The sequence below is a fragment of the Lemur catta genome, chromosome 7 (assembly GCF_020740605.2).
Source record: "Lemur catta isolate mLemCat1 chromosome 7, mLemCat1.pri, whole genome shotgun sequence".
Classification (NCBI taxonomy): domain Eukaryota; kingdom Metazoa; phylum Chordata; class Mammalia; order Primates; family Lemuridae; genus Lemur; species Lemur catta.
This window is the reverse complement of record NC_059134.1, coordinates 409259-425819: the sequence shown is the minus strand read 5'-3', so window position 1 is coordinate 425819 and position 16561 is coordinate 409259.

Here is a 16561-nt window from a genome sequence, read left to right as displayed (position 1 = left end):
GGTTAGCATCAGGCCCAGGATAGTGTTAGGGTTAGTGTTAGCATCAGCCCAAGGATAGTGTTAGGGTTAGGGATAGGGTTAGCATCAGCCCTAGGATAGTGTTAGGGTTAGGGTTAGCATCAACCCTAGGATAGTGTTTGGGTTAGGGTTAGGGTTAGCATCAGCCCTAGGATAGTGTTAGGGTTAGGGTTAGGGTTAGCATCAGCCCTAGGATAGTGTTAGTGTTAGGGTTAGCATCAGCCCTAGGATAGTGTTAGGGTTAGGGTTAGGGTTAGCATCAGCCCTAGGATAGTGTTAGGGTTAGGGTTAGCATCAGCCCTAGGTTAGTGTTAGTGTTAGGGTTAGGGTTAGCATCAGCCCTAGGATAGTGTTAGGGTTAGGGTTAGGGTTAGCATCAGTTCAAGGATAGTGTTAGGGTTAGCGTTAGGGTTAGCATCAGCCCTAGGATAGTGTTAGGGTTAGGGTTAGGGTTAGCATCAGCCCTAGGATAGTGTTAGGGTTAGGGTTAGCATCAGCCCTAGGATAGTGTTAGGGTTAGGGTAAGGGTTATCATCAGGCCTAGGATAGTGTTAGGGTTAGGGTTAGCATCAGCCCTAGGATAGTGTTAGGGTTAGGGTTCGGGTTAGCATCAGCCGTAGGATAGTGTTAGGGTTAGGGTTAGCCTCAGCCCTAAGATAGTGTTAGAGTTAGGGTTAGGGTTAGCATCAGCCCTAGGATAGTGTTAGGGTTAGGGTTAGGGTTAGCATCAGCCCTAGGATAGTGTTAGGGTTAGGGTTAGCATCAGCCCTAGGATAGTGTTAGGGTTAGGGTTAGGGTTAGCATCAGGCCTAGGATAGTGTTAGGGTTAGGGTTAGCATCAGCCCTAGGATAGTGTTAGGGTTAGGGTTAGGGTTAGCATCAGCCGTACGATAGTGTTAGGGTTAGGGTTAGCCTCAGCCCTAAGATAGTGTTAGAGTTAGGGTTAGGGTTAGCATCAGCCCTAGGATAGTGTTAGGGTTAGGGTTAGGGTTAGCATCAGCCCTTGGAGAGTGTTAGGGTTAGGGTTAGGGTTAGCATCAGCCCTAGGATAGTGTTAGTGTTAGGGTTAGCATCAGCCCTAGGATAGTGTTAGGGTTAGGGTTAGCATCAGCCCTAGGATAGTGTTAGGGTTAGGGTTAGGGTTAGCATCAGGCCCAGGATAGTGTTAGGGTTAGGGTTAGCATCAGCCCAAGGATAGTGTTAGGGTTAGGGTTAGGGGTAGCATCAGCCCTAGGATAGTGTTAGGGTTAGGGTTAGCATCAACACTAGGTTAGTGTTTGGGTTAGGGTTAGGGTTAGCATCAGCCGTAGGATAGTGTTAGGGTTAGGGTTAGGGTTAGCAACAGCCCTAGGATAGTGTTAGTGTTAGGGTTAGCATCAGCCCTAGGATAGTGTTAGGGTTTGGGTTAGGGTTAGCGTCAGCCCTAGGATAGTGTTAGGGTTAGGGTTAGCATCAGCCCTAGGTTAGTGTTAGTGTTAGGGTTAGGGTTAGCATCAGCCCTAGGATAGTGTTAGGGTTAGGGTTAGGGTTAGCATCAGTTCAAGGATAGTGTTAGGGTTAGCGTTAGGGTTAGCATCAGCCCTAGGATAGTGTTAGGGTTAGGGTTAGGGTTATCATCAGGTTAGGATAGTGTTAGGCTTAGGGTTAGGGTTAGCATCAGTTCAAGGATAGTGTTAGGGTTAGCGTTAGGGTTAGCATCTGCCCTAGGATAGTGTTAGGGTTAGGGTTAGGGTTAGCATCAGCGCAAGGATAGTGTTAGGGTTAGGGTTAGCATCAGCCCTAGGATAGTGTTAGGGTTAGGGTTAGGGTTAGCATCAGGCCCAGGATAGTGTTAGGGTTAGGGTTAGCATCAGCCCAAGGATAGTGTTAGGGTTAGGGTTAGGGTTAGCATCAGCCCTAGGATAGTGTTAGGGTTAGGGTTAGCATCAACCCTAGGATAGTGTTTGGGTTAGGGTTAGGGTTAGCATCAGCCCTAGGATAGTGTTAGGGTTAGGGTTAGGGTTAGCAGCAGCCCTAGGATAGTGTTAGTGTTAGGGTTAGCATCCGCCCTAGGATAGTGTTAGGGTTAGGGTTAGGGTTAGCATCAGCCCTAGGATAGTGTTAGGGTTAGGGTTAGGGTTAGCATCAGCCCTAGGATAGTGTTAGGGTTAGGGTTAGCATCAGCCCTATGTTAGTGTTAGTGTTAGGGTTAGGGTTAGCATCAGCCCTAGGATAGTGTTAGGGTTAGGGTTAGGGTTAGCATCAGTTCAAGGATAGTGTTAGGGTTAGCGTTAGGGTAGCATCAGCCCTAGGATAGTGTTAGGGTTAGGGTTAGGGTTAGCATCAGCCCTAGGATAATGTTAGGGTTAGGGTAAGCATCAGCCCTAGGATAGTGTTAGGGTTAGGGTTAGGGTTATCATCAGGCCTAGGATAGTGTTAGGGTTAGGGTTAGCATCAGCCCTAGGATAGTGTTAGGGTTAGGGTTAGGGTTAGCATCAGCCCTAGGATAGTGTTAGGGTTAGGGTTAGCATCAGCCCTAGGATAGTGTTAGTGTTAGGGTTAGGGTTAGCATCAGCCCTAGGATAGTGTTAGGGTTAGGGTTAGCATCAGCCCTAGGATACTGTTAGTGTTAGGGTTAGGGTTAGCATCAGCCGTAGGATAGTGTTAGGGTTAGGGTTAGCCTCAGCCCTAAGATAGTGTTAGAGTTAGGGTTAGGGTTAGCATCAGCCCTAAGATAATGTTAGGGTTAGGGTTAGGGTTAGCATCAGCCCTAGGATAGTGTTAGGGTTAGGGTTAGCATCAACCCTAGGATAGTGTTTGGGTTAGGGTTAGGGTTAGCATCAGCCCTAGGATAGTGTTAGGGTTAGGGTTAGCCTCAGCCCTAGGAGAGTGTTAGTGTTAGGGATAGGGTTAGCATCAGGCCTAGGATAGTGTTAGGGTTAGGGTTAGGGTTAGCATCAGCCCTAGGATAGTGTTAGGGTTAGGGTTAGCATCAGCCCAAGGATAGTGTCAGGGTTAGGGTTAGGGTTATCATCAGGCCTAGGATAGTGTTAGGGTTAGGGTTCGCATCAGCTCTAGGATAGTGTTAGGGTTAGGGTTAGGGTTAGCCTCAGCCCTAGGATAGTGTTAAGTTTAGGGTTATGGTTATCATCAGGCCTAGTATAGTGTGAGGTCTAGGGTTAGCATCAGACTTAGGATAGTGTTAGGATTAGGGTTAGGGTTAGCATCAGCCCTAGGATAGTGTTAGGGTTAGGGTTAGCATCAGCCCTAGGATAGTGTTAGGGTTAGGGTTAGGGTTATCATCAGGCCTAGGATAGTGTTAGGGTTAGGGTTAGCATCAGCGCTAGGATAGTGTTAGGGTTAGGGTTAGGGTTAGCATAAGCCCTAGGATAGTGTTAGGGTTAGGGTTAGCATCAGCCCTAGGATAGTGTTAGGGTTAGGGTTAGGGTTAGCATCAGGCCTAGGATAGTGTTAGTGATAGGGTTAGCATCAGCCCTAGGATAGTGTTAGGGTTAGGGTTAGGGATAGCATCCGCCCTAGGATAATGTTAGGGTTAGGGTTAGGGTTAGCATCAGCCCTAGGATAGTGTTAGTGTTAGGGTTAGCATCAGCCCTGGGATAGTGTTAGGGTTAGGGTTAGTGTTAGCATCCGCCCTAGGATAGTGTTAGGGTTAGGGTTAGGGTTAGCATCAGCCCTAGGATAGTGTTAGGGTTAGGGTTAACATAAATCCTAGGATAGTGTTAGGGTTAGGGTTAGGGTTATCATCAGGCCTAGGATAGTGTTAGGGTAAGGGTTAGGGTTAGCATCAGTTCAAGGATAGAGTTAGCGTTAGCGTTAGGGTTAGCATCTGCCCTAGGATAGTGTTAGGGTTAGGGTTAGGGTTAGCATCAGCCCAAGGATAGTGTTAGGGTTAGGGTTAGCATCAGCCCTAGGATAGTGTTAGGGTTAGGGTTAGGGTTAGCATCAGGCCCAGGATAGTGTTAGGGTTACGGTTAGCATCAGCCCAAGGATAGTGTTAGGGTTAGGGTTAGGGTTAGCATCAGCCCTAGGATAGTGTTAGGGTTAGGGTTAGCATCAACCCTAGGATAGTGTTTGGGTTAGGGTTAGGGTTAGCATCAGCCCTAGGATAGTGTTAGGGTTAGGGTTAGCCTCAGCCCTAGGAGAGTGTTAGGGTTAGGGATAGGGTTAGCATCAGGCCTAGGATAGTGTTAGGGTTAGGGTTAGCGTTAGCATCAGATATAGGATAGTGTTAGGGTTAGGGTTAGCATCAGCCCTAGGATAGTGTCAGGGTTAGGGTTAGGGTTATCATCAGGCCTAGGATAGTGTTAGGGTTAGGGTTAGCATCAGCTCTAGGATAGTGTTAGGGTTAGGGTTAGGGTTAGCATCAGCCCTAGGTTAGTGTTAAGGTTAGGGTTAGGGTTATGATCAGGCCTAGGATAGTGTGAGGGCTAGGGTTAGCATCAGACTTAGGATAGTGTTAGGGTTAGGGTTAGGGTTAGCATCAGCCCTAGGATAGTGTTAGGGTTAGGGTTAGCATCAGCCCTAGGATAGTGTTAGGGTTAGGGTTAGTGTTAGCATCAGCCCTAGGATAGTGTTAGGGTTAGGGTTAGAATCAGCCCTAGGATAGTGTTAGGGTTAGGGTTAGAGTTAGCATCAGCCCTAGGATAGTGTTAGGGTTAGGGTTAGCATCAACATTAGGATAGAGTTAGGGTTAGGGTTAGGGTTAGCATCAGGCCTAGGATAGTGTTATGGTTAGGGTTAGCATCAGCCCTAGGTTAGTGTTAGGGTTAGGGTTCGGGTTAGCATCAGCCGTAGGATAGTGTTAGGTTTAGGGTTAGCCTCAGCACTAAGAGAGTGTTAGAGTTAGGGTTAGGGTTAGCATCAGCCCTACATAGTGTTAGGGTTAGGATTAGGGTTAGCATCAGCCCTTGGAGAGTGTTAGGGTTAGGTTTAGGGTTAGCATCAGCCCTAGGATAGTGTTAGTGTTAGGGTTAGCATCAGCCCTAGGATAGTGTTAGGGATAGGGTTAGGGCTAGCATCCGCCCTAGGATAGTGTTAGGGTTAGGGTTAGGGTTAGCATCAGTTCAAGGATAGTGTTAGGGTTAGCGTTAGGGTTAGCATCTGCTCTAGGATAGTGTTATGCTTAGGGTTAGGGTTAGCATCAGCCCAAGGATAGTGTTAGGGTTAGGGTTAGCATCAGCCCTAGGATAGTGTTGGGTTAGTGTTAGGGTTAGCATCAGGACCAGGATAGTGTTAGGGTTAGGGTTAGCATCAGCCCAAGGATAGTGTTAGGGTTAGGGTTAGGGTTAGCATCAGCCCTAGGATAGTGTTAGGGTTAGGGTTAGCATCAACCCTAGGATAGTGTTTTGGTTAGGGTTAGGGTTAGCATCAGCCCTAGGATAGTGTTAGGGTTAGGGTTAGGGTTAGCATCAGCCCTAGGATAGTGTTCGTGTTAGGGTTAGCATCAGCCCTAGGATAGTGTTAGGGTTAGGGTTAGGGTTAGCATCAGCCCTAGGATAGTGTTCGTGTTAGGGTTAGCATCAGCCCTAGGATAGTGTTAGGGTTAGGGTTAGGGTTAGCATCAGCCCTAGGATAGTGTTAGGGTTAGGGTTAGCATCAGCCCTAGGATAGTGTTAGGGTTAGGGTTAGCATCAACCCTAGGATAGTGTTTGGGTTACGGTTAGGGTTAGCATCAGCCCTAGGATAGTGTTAGGGTTAGGGTTAGGGGTAGCATCAGCCCTAGGATAGTGTTAGTGTTAGGGTTAGCATCCGCCCTAGGATAGTATTAGGGTTAGGGTTAGGGTTAGCATCAGCCCTAGGATAGTGTTAGGGTTAGGGTTAGCATCAACCCTAGGATAGTGTTAGGGTTAGGGTTAGGGTTAGCATCAGCCCTAGGATAGTGTTAGGGTTAGGGTTAGCATCAGCCCTAGGATAGTGTTAGGGTTAGGGTTAGGGTTAGCATCAGGCCTAGGATAGTGTTAGTGATAGGGTTAGCATCAGCCCTAGGATAGTGTTAGGGTTAGGGTTAGGGATAGCATCCGCCCTAGGATAATGTTAGGGTTAGGGTTAGGGTTAGCATCAGCCCTAGGATAGTGTTAGTGTTAGGGTTAGCATCAGCCCTAGGATAGTGTTAGGGTTAGGGTTAGGGTTAGCATCCGCCCTAGGATAGTGTTAGGGTTAGGGTTAGGGTTAGCATCAGCCCTAGGATAGTGTTAGGGTTAGGGATAACATAAATCCTAGGATAGTGTTAGGGTTAGGGTTAGGGTTATCATCAGGCCTAGGATAGTGTTAGGGTAAGGGTTAGGGTTAGCATCAGTTCAAGGATAGAGTTAGCGTTAGCGTTAGGGTTAGCATCTGCCCTAGGATAGTGTTAGGGTTAGGTTTAGGGTTAGCATCAGCGCAAGGATAGTGTTAGGGTTAGGGTTAGCATCAGCCCTAGGATAGTGTTAGGGTTAGGGTTAGGGTTAGCATCAGGCCCAGGATAGTGTTAGGGTTACGGTTAGCATCAGCCCAAGGATAGTGTTAGGGTTAGGGTTATGGTTATCATCAGGCCTAGTATAGTGTGAGGTCTAGGGTTAGCATCAGACTTAGGATAGTGTTAGGGTTAGGGTTAGGGTTAGCATCAGCCCTAGGATAGTGTTAGGGTTAGGGTTAGCATCAGCCCTAGGATAGTGTTAGGGTTAGGGTTAGGGTTATCATCAGGCCTAGGATAGTGTTAGGGTTAGGGTTAGCATCAGCGCTAGGATAGTGTTAGGGTTAGGGTTAGGGTTAGCATCAGCCCTAGGATAGTGTTAGGGTTAGGGTTAGCATAAGCCCTAGGATAGTGTTAGGGTTAGGGTTAGGGTTAGCATCAGGCCTAGGATAGTGTTAGTGATAGGGTTAGCATCAGCCCTAGGATAGTGTTAGGGTTAGGGTTAGGGATAGCATCCGCCCTAGGATAATGTTAGGGTTAGGGTTAGGGTTAGCATCAGCCCTAGGATAGTGTTAGTGTTAGGGTTAGCATCAGCCCTAGGATAGTGTTAGGGTTAGGGTTAGGGTTAGCATCCGCCCTAGGATAGTGTTAGGGTTAGGGTTAGGGTTAGCATCAGCCCTAGGATAGTGTTAGGGTTAGGGTTAACATAAATCCTAGGATAGTGTTAGGGTTAGGGTTAGGGTTATCATCAGGCCTAGGATAGTGTTAGGGTAAGGGTTAGGGTTAGTATCAGTTCAAGGATAGAGTTAGCGTTAGCGTTAGGGTTAGCATCTGCCCTAGGATAGTGTTAGGGTTAGGGTTAGGGTTAGCATCAGCCCTGGGATAGTGTTAGGGTTAGGGTTAGGGTTAGCATCAGGCCCAGGATAGTGTTAGGGTTACGGTTAGCATCAGCCCAAGGATAGTGTTAGGGTTAGGGTTAGGGTTAGCATCAGCCCTAGGATAGTGTTAGGGTTAGGGTTAGCATCAACCCTAGGATAGTGTTTGGGTTAGGTTTAGGGTTAGCATCAGCCCTAGGATAGTGTTAGGGTTAGGGTTAGCCTCAGCCCTAGGAGAGTGTTAGGGTTAGGGATAGGGTTAGCATCAGGCCTAGGATAGTGTTAGGGTTAGGGTTAGCGTTAGCATCAGATATAGGATAGTGTTAGAGTTAGGGTTAGCATCAGCCCTAGGATAGTGTCAGGGTTAGGGTTAGGGTTATCATCAGGCCTAGGATAGTGTTAGGGTTAGGGTTAGCATCAGCTCTAGGATAGTGTTAGGGTTAGGGTTAGGGTTGGCATCAGCCCTAGGTTAGTGTTAAGGTTAGGGTTAGGGTTATCATCAGGCCTAGGATAGTGTGAGGGCTAGGGTTAGCATCAGACTTAGGATAGTGTTAGGGTTAGGGTTAGGGTTAGCATCAGCCCTAGGATAGTGTTAGGGTTAGGGTTAGCATCAGCCCTAGGATAGTGTTAGGGTTAGGGTTAGTGTTAGCATCAGCCCTAGGATACTGTTAGGGTTAGGGTTAGAATCAGCCCTAGGATAGTGTTAGGGTTAGGGTTAGAGTTAGCATCAGCCCTAGGATAGTGTTAGGGTTAGGGTTAGCATCAACCCTAGGATAGAGTTAGGGTTAGGGTTAGGGTTAGCATCAGGCCTAGGATAGTGTTATGGTTAGGGTTAGCATCAGCCCTAGGATAGTGTTAGGGTTAGGGTTCGGGTTAGCATCAGCCGTAGGATAGTGTTAGGGTTAGGGTTAGCCTCAGCACTAAGATAGTGTTAGAGTTAGGGTTAGGGTTAGCATCAGCCCTACGTAGTGTTAGGGTTAGGGTTAGGGTTAGCATCAGCCCTTGGAGAGTGTTAGGGTTAGGTTTAGGGTTAGCATCAGCCCTAGGATAGTGTTAGTGTTAGGGTTAGCATCAGCCCTAGGATAGTGTTAGGGATAGGGTTAGGGCTAGCATCCGCCCTAGGATAGTGTTAGGGTTAGGGTTAGGGTTAGCATCAGCCCTAGGATAGTGTTAGGGTTAGGGTTAACATAAACCCTAGGATAGTGTTAGGGTTAGGGTTAGGGTTAGCATCAGTTCAAGGATAGTGTTAGGGTTAGCGTTAGGGTTAGCATCTGCTCTAGGATAGTGTTATGCTTAGGGTTAGGGTTAGCATCAGCCCAAGGATAGTGTTAGGGTTAGGGTTAGCATCAGCCCTAGGATAGTGTTGGGTTAGGGTTAGGGTTAGCATTAGGACCAGGATAGTGTTAGGGTTAGGGTTAGCATCAGCCCAAGGATAGTGTTAGGGTTAGGGTTAGGGTTAGCATCAGCCCTAGGATAGTGTTAGGGTTAGGGTTAGCATCAACCCTAGGATAGTGTTTTGGTTAGGGTTATGGTTAGCATCAGCCCTAGGATAGTGTTAGGGTTAGGGTTAGGGTTAGCATCAGCCCTAGGATAGTGTTCGTGTTAGGGTTAGCATCAGCCCTAGGATAGTGTTAGGGTTAGGGTTAGGGTTAGCATCAGCCCTAGGATAGTGTTAGGGTTAGGGTTAGCATCAGCCCTGGGATAGTGTTAGGGTTAGGGTTAGGGTTAGCATCAGCCCTAGGATAGTGTTAGGGTTAGGGTTAACATCAGCCATAGGATAGTGTTAGGGTTAGGGTTAGTGTTAGCATCAGCCCTAGGATAGTGTTAGGGTTAGGGTTAGCATCAACCCTAGGACAGTGTTAGGGTTAGGGTTAAGGTTAGCATCAGCCCTAGGATAGTGTTAGGGTTAGGGTTAGCATCAGCCCTAGGATAGTGTTAGGGTTAGGGTTAGCATCAACCCTAGGATAGTGTTTGGGTTAGGGTTAGGGTTAGCATCAGCCCTAGGATAGTGTTAGGGTTAGGGTTAGGGGTAGCATCAGCCCTAGGATAGTGTTAGGGTTAGGGCTAGCATCAGCCCTAGGATAGTGTTAGGGTTAGGGTTAGGGTTAGCATCAGGCCTAGGATAGTGTTAGTGATAGGGTTAGCATCAGCCCTAGGATAGTGTTAGGGTTAGGGTTAGGGATAGCATCCGCCCTAGGATAATGTTAGGGTTAGGGTTAGGGTTAGCATCAGCCCTAGGATAGTGTTAGTGTTAGGGTTAGCATCAGCCCTAGGATAGTGTTAGGGTTAGGGTTAGGGTTAGCATCCGCCCTAGGATAGTGTTAGGGTTAGGGTTAGGGTTAGCATCAGCCCTAGGACAGTGTTAGGGTTAGGGATAACATAAATCCTAGGATAGTGTTAGGGTTAGGGTTAGGGTTATCATCAGGCCTAGGATAGTGTTAGGGTAAGGGTTAGGGTTAGCATCAGTTCAAGGATAGAGTTAGCGTTAGCGTTAGGGTTAGCATCTGCCCTAGGATAGTGTTAGGGTTAGGTTTAGGGTTAGCATCAGCCCAAGGATAGTGTTAGGGTTAGGGTTAGCATCAGCCCTAGGATAGTGTTAGGGTTAGGGTTAGGGTTAGCATCAGGCCCAGGATAGTGTTAGGGTTACGGTTAGCATCAGCCCAAGGATAGTGTTAGGGTTAGGGTTAGGGTTAGCATCAGCCCTAGGATAGTGTTAGGGTTAGGGTTAGCATCAACCCTAGGATAGTGTTTGGGTTAGGGTTAGGGTTAGCATCAGCCCTAGGATAGTGTTAGGGTTAGGGTTAGCCTCAGCCCTAGGAGAGTGTTAGGGTTAGGGATAGGGTTAGCATCAGGCCTAGGATAGTGTTAGGGTTAGGGTTAGGGTTAGCATCAGATATAGGATAGTGTTAGGGTTAGGGTTAGCATCAGCCCTAGGATAGTGTCAGGGTTAGGGTTAGGGTTATCATCAGGCCTAGGATAGTGTTAGGGTTAGGGTTAGCATCAGCTCTAGGATAGTGTTAGGGTTAGGGTTAGGGTTAGCATCAGCCCTAGGATAGTGTTAGGGTTAGGGTTAGCATCAGCCCTAGGATAGTGTTAGGGTTAGGGTTAGGGTTAGCATCAGCCCTAGGATAGTGTTAGGGTTAGGGTTAGAATCAGCCCTAGGATAGTGTTAGGGTTAGGGTTAGAGTTAGCATCAGCCCTAGGATAGTGTTAGGGTTAGGGTTAGCATCAATCCTAGGATAGAGTTAGGGTTAGGGTTAGGGTTAGCATCAGGCCTTGGATAGTGTTATGGTTAGGGTTAGCATCAGCCCTAGGATAGTGTTAGGGTTAGGGTTCGGGTTAGCATCAGCCGTAGGATAGTGTTAGGGTTAGGGTTAGCCTCAGCACTAAGATATTGTTAGAGTTAGGGTTAGGGTTAGCATCAGCCCTACATAGTGTTAGGGTTAGGGTTAGGGTTAGCATCAGCCCTTGGAGAGTGTTAGGGTTAGGTTTAGGGTTAGCATCAGCCCTAGGATAGTGTTAGTGTTAGGGTTAGCATCAGCCCTAGGATAGTGTTAGGGATAGGGTTAGGGCTAGCATCCGCCCTAGGATAGTGTTAGGGTTAGGGTTAGGGTTAGCATCAGCCCTAGGATAGTGTTAGGGTTAGGGTTAACATAAACCCTAGGATAGTGTTAGGGTTAGGGTTAGGGTTAGCATCAGTTCAAGGATAGTGTTAGGGTTAGCGTTAGGGTTAGCATCTGCTCTAGGATAGTGTTATGCTTAGGGTTAGGGTTAGCATCAGCCCAAGGATAGTGTTAGGGTTAGGGTTAGCATCAGCCCTAGGATAGTGTTAGGGTTAGGGTTAGGGTTAGCATCAGGCCCAGGATAGTGTTAGGGTTAGGGTTAGCATCAGCCCAAGGATAGTGTTAGGGTTAGGGTTAGGGTTAGCATCAGCCCTAGGATAGTGTTAGGGTTAGGGTAAGCATCAACCCTAGGATAGTGTTTTGGTTAGGGTTAGGGTTAGCATCAGCCCTAGGACAGTGTTAGGGTTAGGGTTAGGGTTAGCATCAGCCCTAGGATAGTGTTCGTGTTAGGGTTAGCATCAGCCCTAGGTTAGTGTTAGGGTTAGGGTTAGGGTTAGCATCAGCCCTAGGATAGTGTTAGGGTTAGGGTTAGCATCAGCCCTGGGATAGTGTTAGGGTTAGGGTTAGGGTTAGCATCAGCCCTAGGATAGTGTTAGGGTTAGGGTTAGCATCAGCCCTAGGTTAGGGTTAGGGTTACGGTTAGGGTTAGCATCAGCCCTAGGATAGTGTTAGGGTTAGGGTTAACATCAGCCCTAGGATAGTGTTAGGGTTAGGGTTAGTGTTAGCATCAGCCCTAGGATAGTGTTAGGGTTAGGGTTAGCATCAACCCTAGGATAGTGTTAGGGTTAGGGTTAAGGTTAGCATCAGACCTAGGATAGTGTTAGGGTTAGGGTTAGCATCAGCCCTAGGATAGTGTTAGGGTTAGGGTTAGCATCAACCCTTGGATAGTGTTTGGGTTAGGGTTAGGGTTAGCATCAGCCCTAGGATAGTGTTATGGTTAGGGTTAGGGGTAGCATCAGCCCTAGGATAGTGTTAGTGTTAGGGTTAGCATCCGCCCTAGGATAGTGTTAGGGTTAGGGTTAGGGTTAGCATCAGCCCTAGGATAATGTTAGGGTTAGGGTTAGCATCAGCCCTAGGATAGTGTTAGGGTTAGGGTTAGGGTTAGCATCAGCCCTAGGATAGTGTTAGGGTTAGGGTTAGGGTTAGCATCAGTTCAAGGATAGTGTTAGGGTTAGCGTTAGGGTAGCATCAGCCCTAGGATAGTGTTAGGGTTAGGGTTAGGGTTAGCATCAGCCCTAGGATAGTGTTAGGGTTAGGGTTAGCATCAGCCCTAGGATAGTGTTAGGGTTAGGGTTAGGGTTATCGTCAGGCCTAGGATAGTGTTAGGGTTAGGGTTAGCATCAGCCCTAGGATAGTGTTAGAGTTAGGGTTAGGGTTAGCATCAGCCCTAGGATAGTGTTAGGGTTAGGGTTAGCATCAGCCCTAGGATAGTGTTAGGGTTAGGGTTAGGGTTAGCATCATCCCTAGGATAGTGTTAGGGTTAGGGTTAGGGTTAGCATCAGCCCTTGGAGAGTGTTAGGGTTAGGTTTAGGGTTAGCATCAGCCCTAGGATAGTGTTAGTGTTAGGGTTAGCATCAGCCCTAGGATAGTGTTAGGGATAGGGTTAGGGCTAGCATCCGCCCTAGGATAGTGTTAGGGTTAGGGTTAGGGTTAGCATCAGCCCTAGGATAGTGTTAGGGTTAGGGTTAACATAAACCCTAGGATAGTGTTAGGGTTAGGGTTAGGGTTAGCATCAGTTCAAGGATAGTGTTAGGGTTAGCGTTAGGGTTAGCATCTGCTCTAGGATAGTGTTATGCTTAGGGTTAGGGTTAGCATCAGCCCAAGGATAGTGTTAGGGTTAGGGTTAGCATCAGCCCTAGGATAGTGTTAGGGTTAGGGTTAGGGTTAGCATCAGGCCCAGGATAGTGTTAGGGTTAGGGTTAGCATCAGCCCAAGGATAGTGTTAGGGTTAGGGTTAGGGTTAGCATCAGCCCTAGGATAGTGTTAGGGTTAGGGTAAGCATCAACCCTAGGATAGTGTTTTGGTTAGGGTTAGGGTTAGCATCAGCCCTAGGACAGTGTTAGGGTTAGGGTTAGGGTTAGCATCAGCCCTAGGATAGTGTTCGTGTTAGGGTTAGCATCAGCCCTAGGTTAGTGTTAGGGTTAGGGTTAGGGTTAGCATCAGCCCTAGGATAGTGTTAGGGTTAGGGTTAGCATCAGCCCTGGGATAGTGTTAGGGTTAGGGTTAGGGTTAGCATCAGCCCTAGGATAGTGTTAGGGTTAGGGTTAGCATCAGCCCTAGGTTAGTGTTAGGGTTACGGTTAGGGTTAGCATCAGCCCTAGGATAGTGTTAGGGTTAGGGTTAACATCAGCCCTAGGATAGTGTTAGGGTTAGGGTTAGTGTTAGCATCAGCCCTAGGATAGTGTTAGGGTTAGGGTTAGCATCAACCCTAGGATAGTGTTAGGGTTAGGGTTAAGGTTAGCATCAGCCCTAGGATAGTGTTAGGTTTAGGGTAAGCATCAGCCCTAGGATAGTGTTAGGGTTAGGGTTAGCATCAACCCTTGGATAGTGTTTGGGTTAGGGTTAGGGTTAGCATCAGCCCTAGGATAGTGTTAGGGTTAGGGTTAGGGGTAGCATCAGCCCTAGGATAGTGTTAGTGTTAGGGTTAGCATCCGCCCTAGGATAGTGTTAGGGTTAGGGTTAGGGTTAGCATCAGCCCTAGGATAATGTTAGGGTTAGGGTTAGCATCAGCCCTAGGATAGTGTTAGGGTTAGGGTTAGGGTTAGCATCAGCCCTAGGATAGTGTTAGGGTTAGGGTTAGCATCAGCCCTTTGTTAGTGTTAGTGTTAGGGTTAGGGTTAGCATCAGCCCTAGGATAGTGTTAGGGTTAGGGTTAGGGTTAGCATCAGTTCAAGGATAGTGTTAGGGTTAGCGTTAGGGTAGCATCAGCCCTAGGATAGTGTTAGGGTTAGGGTTAGGGTTAGCATCAGCCCTAGGATAGTGTTAGGGTTAGGGTTAGCATCAGCCCTAGGATAGTGTTAGGGTTAGGGTTAGGGTTATCATCAGGCCTAGGATAGTGTTAGGGTTAGGGTTAGCATCAGCCCTAGGATAGTGTTAGTGTTAGGATTAGGGTTAGCATCAGCCCTAGGATAGTGTTAGGGTTAGGGTTAGCATCAGCCCTAGGATAGTGTTAGGGTTAGGGTTAGGGTTAGCATCAGCCCTAGGATAGTGTTAGGGTTAGGGTTAGCATCAGCCCCAGGATAGTGTTAGGGTTAGGGTTAGGGTTAGCATCAGCCGTAGGATAGTGTTAGGGTTAGGGTTAGCCTCAGCCCTAAGATAGTGTTAGGGTTAGGGTTAGGGTTAGCATCAGCCCTAGGATAGTGTTAGGGTTAGGGTTAGGGTTAGCATCAGGCCCAGGATAGTGTTAGGGTTACGGTTAGCATCAGCCCAAGGATAGTGTTAGGGTTAGGGTTATGGTTATCATCAGGCCTAGTATAGTGTGAGGTCTAGGGTTAGCATCAGACTTAGGATAGTGTTAGGGTTAGGGTTAGGGTTAGCATCAGCCCTAGGATAGTGTTAGGGTTAGGGTTAGCATCAGCCCTAGGATAGTGTTAGGGTTAGGGTTAGGGTTATCATCAGGCCTAGGATAGTGTTAGGGTTAGGGTTAGCATCAGCGCTAGGATAGTGTTAGGGTTAGGGTTAGGGTTAGCATCAGCCCTAGGATAGTGTTAGGGTTAGGGTTAGCATCAGCCCTAGGATAGTGTTAGGGTTAGGGTTAGGGTTAGCATCAGGCCTAGGATAGTGTTAGTGATAGGGTTAGCATCAGCCCTAGGATAGTGTTAGGGTTAGGGTTAGGGATAGCATCCGCCCTAGGATAATGTTAGGGTTAGGGTTAGGGTTAGCATCAGCCCTAGGATAGTGTTAGTGTTAGGGTTAGCATCAGCCCTAGGATAGTGTTAGGGTTAGGGTTAGGGTTAGCATCCGCCCTAGGATAGTGTTAGGGTTAGGGTTAGGGTTAGCATCAGCCCTAGGATAGTGTTAGGGTTAGGGTTAACATAAATCCTAGGATAGTGTTAGGGTTAGGGTTAGGGTTATCATCAGGCCTAGGATAGTGTTAGGGTAAGGGTTAGGGTTAGTATCAGTTCAAGGATAGAGTTAGCGTTAGCGTTAGGGTTAGCATCTGCCCTAGGATAGTGTTAGGGTTAGGGTTAGGGTTAGCATCAGCCCTAGGATAGTGTTAGGGTTAGGGTTAAGGTTAGCATCAGGCCCAGGATAGTGTTAGGGTTACGGTTAGCATCAGCCCAAGGATAGTGTTAGGGTTAGGGTTAGGGTTAGCATCAGCCCTAGGATAGTGTTAGGGTTAGGGTTAGCATCAACCCTAGGATAGTGTTTGGGTTAGGTTTAGGGTTAGCATCAGCCCTAGGATAGTGTTAGGGTTAGGGTTAGCCTCAGCCCTAGGAGAGTGTTAGGGTTAGGGATAGGGTTAGCATCAGGCCTAGGATAGTGTTAGGGTTAGGGTTAGCGTTAGCATCAGATATAGGATAGTGTTAGAGTTAGGGTTAGCATCAGCCCTAGGATAGTGTCAGGGTTAGGGTTAGGGTTATCATCAGGCCTAGGATAGTGTTAGGGTTAGGGTTAGCATCAGCTCTAGGATAGTGTTAGGGTTAGGGTTAGGGTTGGCATCAGCCCTAGGTTAGTGTTAAGGTTAGGGTTAGGGTTATCATCAGGCCTAGGATAGTGTGAGGGCTAGGGTTAGCATCAGACTTAGGATAGTGTTAGGGTTAGGGTTAGGGTTAGCATCAGCCCTAGGATAGTGTTAGGGTTAGGGTTAGCATCAGCCCTAGGATAGTGTTAGGGTTAGGGTTAGTGTTAGCATCAGCCCTAGGATAGTGTTAGGGTTAGGGTTAGAATCAGCCCTAGGATAGTGTTAGGGTTAGGGTTAGAGTTAGCATCAGCCCTAGGATAGTGTTAGGGTTAGGGTTAGCATCAACCCTAGGATAGAGTTAGGGTTAGGGTTAGGGTTAGCATCAGGCCTAGGATAGTGTTATGGTTAGGGTTAGCATCAGCCCTAGGATAGTGTTAGGGTTAGGGTTCGGGTTAGCATCAGCCGTAGGATAGTGTTAGGGTTAGGGTTAGCCTCAGCACTAAGATAGTGTTAGAGTTAGGGTTAGGGTTAGCATCAGCCCTACATAGTGTTAGGGTTAGGGTTAGGGTTAGCATCAGCCCTTGGAGAGTGTTAGGGTTAGGTTTAGGGTTAGCATCAGCCCTAGGATAGTGTTAGTGTTAGGGTTAGCATCAGCCCTAGGTTAGTGTTAGGGATAGGGTTAGGGCTAGCATCCGCCCTAGGATAGTGTTAGGGTTAGGGTTAGGGTTAGCATCAGCCCTAGGATAGTGTTAGGGTTAGGGTTAACATAAACCCTAGGATAGTGTTAGGGTTAGGGTTAGGGTTAGCATCAGTTCAAGGATAGTGTTAGGGTTAGCGTTAGGGTTAGCATCTGCTCTAGGATAGTGTTATGCTTAGGGTTAGGGTTAGCATCAGCCCAAGGATAGTGTTAGGGTTAGGGTTAGCATCAGCCCTAGGATAGTGTTGGGTTAGGGTTAGGGTTAGCATTAGGACCAGGATAGTGTTAGGGTTAGGGTTAGCATCAGCCCAAGGATAGTGTTAGGGTTAGGGT